Consider the following 7,803-nt stretch of genomic DNA (forward strand, 5'->3'; position numbering starts at 1 on the left):
GCTTACTTCTTGGAAGGAAAGTTATGTCCAACCTAGATAGCATATTGAAAAGCAGAGACATTACTTTGCCAACAAAGGTCCGTCTAGTCAAGGCTATGGTTTTTCCAGTGGTCATGTGTGGATGAGAGAGTTGGACTGTGAAGAAAGCTGAGTGCTGAAGAATTGATGCTTTTGAACTGTGGTGTTGGAGAGGACTCTTGAGAGTCCCTTGGACTGCAAGGAGATCCAACCAGTCCATTCTAAAAGAAATCAGTCCTGGGTATTCTTTGGAAGGAATGATGCTGAAGCTGAAACTCCAGTACTTTGGCCACCTCATGTGAAGAGTTGACTCACTGGAAAAGACTGTGTTGCTGGGAGGGATTGGGGGCAGGAGGAGAAGGGGACGACAGAGGATGAGATGGCTGGATGACATCACTGACTCAATGGACATGTGTTTGAGTGAACTCTGGGAGACAGTGATGGACAGGGAGGCCTGGCATGCTGCAATTCATGGGGTTGCAAAGAGCCGGACATGACTGAGCGACTGAAGTGAACTGAATGGAACTATCTTTTATCAAGTTGTTCTTTTCCTGGTCTTTCTACTAGTTGGTTTCTCTTCCCATAAGAAAGGGATTGTAACTTGCATTGTGCCCACTGCTGCTGGGACCAGATAGAAATTCCAACTCTCTTGTTCCTTTTCATGTGGGGAAACAGTGCACTTCCTCATGCTCCTCTCTTCAGACAAGGTGTCCAAGCCCAAGTTAGAGGGAAAAATTACATGTGTTTGCAACAGTTAAATGCAGACTGTCTAAAGCAGATGGATGAACTCAGTGGGAGACACAGGAGCCCACCCTGAAAGACATCTCAAACACAGGGTACCTACCACCCTACTCCCAGGCTCAGCAGGAAAATTCTCCTTTTCCCTCTAATTCTACACACTCCAAGTTGAGTTTCTTTCACTCCTCCCATCAGTCTTGCTGCTATAAAATCTGAAAATCGTTTTCTTCTTTCCTTTCACCCAAACTCAGCATCTTAGTTTATGCAGGTTGCTATAACAAAATACCACACACTGGGAGATCTAAAAGCACAGAAATTTATTTCTCACAGCTCGGGAAGTTGTAAGTCTGAAATGAGGGTTCCAGCAGCATCTGGTGAGGAACATCTTCCAGGTCATAGACTTCTGATTTCTTCTGTCCACAGAAGGCAGAAGATCCAAAGGAGCTCTCCTGGCCATTTTTATATGGGCATCAACTTTGTTAGTGAGCAATCCACCCTCTTGGCCTAATCACCTCTCAGAAGCCCCACTTCCTATTACAATCACACTGAGAATCAGGTTTTTAACATACGAGTTTTGGGGGCACACCAACATTTAGATCATAGCACTCAATCTCACCTGTTTCTTGGAGGGTAAAGCCCAGTCTGAAGACCTCTAAGAAATGTCTCTTGTAGCTTTCTTTTAACTTTGGCATTGGCTCAGATAGAGGAAATTGCTGTTAGAGTAAAAGAAGAGGGTGGAAATACACAGATGAAAAAAATCAATATTTGATATTTAAGCCTACCATAAGATTGTATTCAACCCAAAGACCAAAAAGCTAAAGCAGGGAAAAAAAATTCTAGATTGTTTAGTCCAGATTCTTTTTTGGATGAAGAAATGGAGGCTTAGAAAAGTCAAATTTAATTATATGTGTGCATAACCACCCAAGAAAATGGTTCTAGGCTCAAGAGGAGAATCCAGATCACCAGTGCATCTGACGCCTTAGCTCCCTTCTAATAAAAGGTCTGACAATCTCAGAGTTGTCAGATACTTCTTGCAGGTGTCAACACTTCTTGCCTATGAAATGATGTGATTTAAAATAGTAACTGCATTTGGAGGCATTCTTATGTGGAAGTTCTCACACTTCTGAAATGCTCAGACTCATGAAAGGCCTGAGCCAACAGCACTTCCTACAGAATGTGTGGTTTCTCTCTGCAATGGTTGGCCAAAGGCTTGTATCCCTTAATCTTCCAGCACATATCTGCCTGCTTTCAGAGAACATGTCCTGGGGTGCTGTAATAGTAAACAGGAGTTTGCTGAGCCCCAGTGCTTTTTAGGAATCGACAGTGCAAATACCAAGAATCAAGTGTGAAAGGCTAAGCTGCAATCAAGCAAGAGAACATGTCCAAAATAGACAAAGGAAGAGAGAGATGCTGAAAACAACTATTTGAAATGTGCAAAACTTGTCTTATGGGGCTACCTCCCATTTACCCTTCCTTTCTGCTGAACTAACAGATCTCTTATGATGGATTTATGCTTATTTCAGTAAAGTTATACATTTCCCTAAGTATGTGATCATTAAGGTACATTTGGCCATATCATCATCCTCATGCTCAGAGGAGAAGGCAATGGCAACCCACTCCAGTACTCTCGCCTGGAAAATCCCATGGTTGGAGGAGCCTGGTAGGCTGCAGTCCATGGGGTCGCTAAGAGTCAGACATAACTGAGCGACTTCACTCTCACTTTTCCTTTCATGCATTGGAGAAGGAAGAGGGAGTTCACTCCAGTGTTCTTGCCTGGAGAATCCCAGGAACAGGGGAGCCCGGGGGCCTGCTGTCTATGGGGTCCCACAGAATTGGACATGACTGAAGTGACTTAGCAGCAGCAGCAGGAGCATGCTCAGAAGACCATCCCACAGCTGTCAGTTATTCTCAAATATATCAAGGACCAGTTTATGGTCAGCCCTAAACCTGACTCCAACAGAACCTCTGTGAGATCAGGATGGTCTGATTTTTCAGTTGGAACTTAAGAATGCACTTTTAAAAAATCATTTCTACAACCTCTTGGTCACAATATCTCCCTTGTGGATGACTGCAATAGCTTCCTGAACTCCTGTACTCCTACCCTCAACAGCTATTTTCTTGACAGTAGCCAGAGTGATCCTTTTAAAACATTAATCTGATCATGTTACACCCTTGCTGAAAGCACTGTAATGACTTTCCATCACTTTAGTATAAAATCAAAGCCCTTTACCTGATCTGGTCCCTTCTTACGTCTCTGAACTTGCTTGCTCACACTCACCCCTCTCTCTCTCTGAGCATGCACTTATCTTAGGGCCTTTCTGATGAGGCTCCTCTCTCTGAAATGTTCTTCCACATGGCTGATTCCTTTAACTCTTTCTAGTGTATGTTCCGGAGACGGCGATGGCACCCCACTCCAGTACTCTTGCCTGGAAAAATCCCATGAACAGAGGAGCCTGGTAGGCTACAGTCCATGGGGTCGCTAAGAGTCGGACACGACTGAGAGACTTCACTTTTACTTTTCACTTTCATGCATTGGAGAAGGAAATGGCAACCCAGTCCAGTGTTCTTGCCTGGAGAATCCCAGAGACGGGGGGGCCTGGTGGGCTGCCGTCTATGGGGTCGTACAGAGTTGGACACGACTGAAGCGACTTAGCAGCAGCATACAGCATATTAAAAAGCAGAGACATTACTTTGCCAAAAAAGGTCCATTTAGTCAAGGCTATGGTTTTTCCAGTAGTCATGTATGGATGTGAGACTTGGACTATAAAGAAAGCTGAGCACCGAAGAACTGATGCTTTTGAACTGTGGTGTTGGAGAAGACTCATGAGAGTCCCTTGGACAGCAAAGAGATCCAACCAGTCCATCCTAAAGGAAATCAGTCCTGAATGTTCATTGGAAGGACTGATGCTAAAGCTGAAACTCCAATACTTTGGCCACCTGATACGGAGAGCTGACTCATTGGAAAAGACCCTGATGCTGGGAAAGATTGAAGGCGAGAGGAGAAGGGGACGACAGAGGATGAGATGGTTGGATTGCATCACTGACTCCATGAACATGAGTTTGAGTAATCTCCAGGGGTTGGTAATAGACTGGGAGGCCTGGCGTGCTTCAGTCCATGGGATTGCAAAGACTCGGACACGACTGAGTGACTGAACTGAACAACAACAACAAAAAAACCTCTCAGCACTTAGTAATTGCTCAGCAAGTATTTATGAAGTGGTTGGATAACATGAACTGTTTCTTGTGAGGTGACCCAGACCATTTAGAAGTTCCTATACTGGTCACCTGCTACTTTCATACTTTGAAAAGATAAATTTTGATGAAAGTAATTTATCACTAATGTGACAGAATTAATGTTTATTTTATATACACAAGAAGGGATTTAAGAACTTTCTTGTGTCTCCTTCGCATTCTTATATACTTTATTGAGGATGAGAGAAAAGGGTGAAGTTTAAGGGTGAGGTTAATGGAAGGACACTGAAAACAGAATCACATTCACTACTCTGTTTATCTTTACCCAAGTCTACTTCTTTAGAAAAGACGAAGTAGTTAAAGCAAAAACCAAACTGGTAGAAAGCACATCCATTATTGTTTGTGGCTGGAGGCTGGATGGAATTACCTGAGCAGGGGGACAAGGTAAAATCTTGGGAAGATGGAAACGCTACATATTTTGATTGCTGTGATGACTATACAGTTGTCTATACTTATCAAAATTCATCAGATTGTACTCTGAAAATCTTTGCATTTTATTGTAAATAAATTATACCTCAAAAAGGTTGAAAAAAAAAAAAAGAAGAGTTATAGAATCAGAATTAAGTGTCTTGATTTAAAAAAAAATGTTGAGGATCTTTTGTTTTACTATGAAGTAAACAGATACAAAATATAATACCAAGTAGTAAAAAGTTGGTGTAAGAAAAAAAAAAAATAGAGAATAGAAAAAAGCAAGGGTGAGGCTTGTGGAGGAACTCATTGAAAAGATGGGCCCATGGTTGATGCTGACAACTAGGGGTGCCTCACCTCCTCCTCTGTCTCTGGAATATACATTCTTCCCACCATACCCACATATGGAGCTGTTTTCCAAACTAGTGATTCCTTGACTTCATGTTTGGTGTGGACATTAATATGAGGATCCTTTAAAACACATCTGTAGTCCTCTCAATATTCTTTGTCTCATCCCATGAACACAGACATCACTGCACTTAACATTTCAAAAGATCTAAATTCTACTTAGTGACATAGTTATAAAAAGCACTTAATATGGTTCTTAACACACAGTAGGTATTCAAAAACATTATTTCTCCTTTCCTCACCCTTACCATGATTTTCTCAGCTGTGACAAGGACAAAAGAAATGTTAGTTATAACTGTTATCAATCAACCCTCCTTCTAATGTCCTCTTAATGCAAGGTCAGGGCCTCCTTTATTGGGAAGATTCCAAGTAATAAGTAAAGTGGGAAAGGATATGAACAAAATCACTAGTGTTATTCACACAGTAAAGACCAAGGTGAAGGAGGATGAGGAGGGTCTGCAGTTTACAGAGGCTGAGTGCATGGAGTATATTACTGAGTTGAAAGCTGAGGGATGACACCTGGCAGCAATGGGGAATGGGTTGTTACCAAACAAGTGAAATAATTAGCAAGCCATGGGAAGACAGGCTTTCTAGAAGTTTGGGGTAAGCACTGTAATTGGAATACCTTATGTGGATTTTTTTTGAAAGAGTTTATAGTCAAGATTCAAACTACTCCTAATTAAATCTTTGTCACCAAATTTTGGCTTTTGTTTTAACTGTAATTTTTGCTTGCTGTGTGCTCAGATGCTCAGTTATGTCCGACTCGTTGTGACCATATGGACCGTAGCCCACCAGGCTCCTCTGTCCATGGGATTCTCCAGGCAAGAATACTGGAGTGGGTTGCTATCTCCTCCTCCAGGGGATCTTCCCAACCTAAGAATTGAACCTGTGTCTCCTGCATTGCAGGCAGATTCTTTACTACTAGTACCACCTGGGAAGTCCAATTAGGCCATGCTTAAAGCAAGAACAAGTCATCCTGTCTTCACCTAGCCCTACTCAAATTCTCTAAGTTCACAGAATTTCTAGATGAAACTTGGATGGGCAATACAAAACTGAATTTGGAAAGATGTCTGGAATTATCCTACATGAATGCCACTCAAACAAGAAGGAAATTTTTAAAAATCAGTTGGCAAAGAGTAAAAGGTATTATGAAGACACATCTTGTCTCTCTTTGTAGAGGCTTATAAAATGCTGACAAAAATATGTGTAGTATCCTCATTAAATCTGCTGCCCAAATGAAAAAGGAAGCCAGAGTGGCTAAGATAATATGCCATAAAGAACTGAGGCTGGGAGGAAGGAGAAAGGTAGTCAGAACCAGTATGTATAATGTGAATGGTCAGTTTGTTTTAAGAGTATAGAGAAAGAAAATTTGCATGACAGGTTTTGACAAGGAGAGCTGAACAAAATAGAATTTTATAAGCTTTGTGATCTGTTTATTGGTCTTTTCAATAGAAACTATATGGCATGGTCAAATGGATTTTAATTATTTTTTTAATGAGTCTCTACTTAGACTGGTTGCAAGGGAAGATCCAACTATCCTGATTTGATGCATGTACAAAGAAATAAGCATGCTTTATTTTTACATTTTTAATCCCCTTTTCCTTTGCTTTTTCACCTACAGGTAATTTTTCAGAGGGTCAAGTGTGCTAATCTTTCCACAGAAACTATGCAACAATACCAGGCACATAATACTCATTCAATGGATTAACTAATGAGTGATTGAGTTAACAATCCAATTTTTCAGAGGAAAAACACCCCAATTGATTGCTGTTGTCTATACTGACAGAACTCATTTATTCTGAATACTTAAGAGACCTAGAATATTTTGTTTCAATTTTCTGATGAGAACGCACACATTGAAAAAGAATCAGGAATTATGAATGATGCTCATGTCAAAGAGTGGTCAACTGAGTGGCTATTCATATATTTATTAGAAATTTGGTTTCTCGCCATTTTCCATCCAGCCACCAGTGGAAGTGATGCTCATAAATATTTTATTGAATAGCTTTCATTTTAACATAAGCAACAAGTTGGAGAGCAGATGCTTCCACATCTACGGGATTGTCTTTGTGATGAAACCAAATGCCAGGGCTGCTTCAACAAGAACTTTCATATTGGCTAGGTCTCAGGATCAACTGTCCTCATCAGGATTTATTATTTTTTTCAAGTTATCATATAATAACTTTTTAAAATATTTTATTGACTAGTCTGAATAAAGCCCTTCAAATTCTCAACTAAAAACAGCAACATTTTGGGATAATTACCTGACAGCTCCCTTTCTGAACACGTGGCCTGCTACATATCCTCTCTTCAGCCTTATTCTTCAGAGGCCACTTCCTCCCCATCACTCTGACTTGCGACACGCCTTCTAGCCTTTAGTGCTTCCACGTGAGTGACATGCACATCTCTGATCCATGTTCAATTCCACACTATCTCCTTTTCCCCTCCACAGGATCTTTGCTTCTTCCTTTCACCCAACATAGCTCAATTAATTCCACCTTGGGCAATTTTCATTTTATACCTGTTAAAGGTATTTTATACTTGTTAAAGGCTGGCAGTGTACTATTTTGGTCACACAGGTTTCTGAGGGAGATACACAGGAGACAGACATTCAAGCTGAATTAAATGCTTCATATTCGATTTAAGGTTGGTTGTTTTTTTTGTTGTTGTTGTCTTTTTTGCCATAAATACCTGGTCTTACCCTGGTGAGATGGACTGTCAGAAATCAAATATAGTGGCTTAAACAAATAAGTTTATTCATACCACATAAGAAATCCAGAAGTAGTTGATTGCAGGATTGTCTTAGTAACTCAGCAGTAGGGGATGAATTCGCTTAGCCTTCCCATTGTGGTTGCAAGACAGTTGCAGAGGCTCTTGCCATCATGTCATCTTTGGTCAAGAAAAATAAAGAAGAAAAAAGAAGCAGCACTAGCATATGTCCACTTGCATCTCATTAGGCTGAAGTCAGTCACATGGCCA

The 7,803-nt window shown here is 40.9% G+C and overlaps 1 long non-coding RNA gene across 1 annotated transcript; it reads right to left on the reverse strand.

Moving 5' to 3' along the window:
* Positions 1–1,056: 1,056 nt before the first annotated feature.
* On the reverse strand, positions 1,057–7,339 carry LOC129644843 (uncharacterized). The gene is made up of 3 exons (XR_008711012.1): positions 7,089–7,339; positions 1,373–1,469; positions 1,057–1,287 (listed from the first exon to the last, which is right to left on the reverse strand). It is a non-coding gene; the product is annotated as an uncharacterized LOC129644843 (long non-coding RNA).
* Positions 7,340–7,803: the final 464 nt, after the last annotated feature.

This window comes from Bubalus kerabau, chromosome 2, assembly GCF_029407905.1.
Source record: "Bubalus kerabau isolate K-KA32 ecotype Philippines breed swamp buffalo chromosome 2, PCC_UOA_SB_1v2, whole genome shotgun sequence".
Lineage (NCBI taxonomy): Eukaryota > Metazoa > Chordata > Mammalia > Artiodactyla > Bovidae > Bubalus > Bubalus kerabau.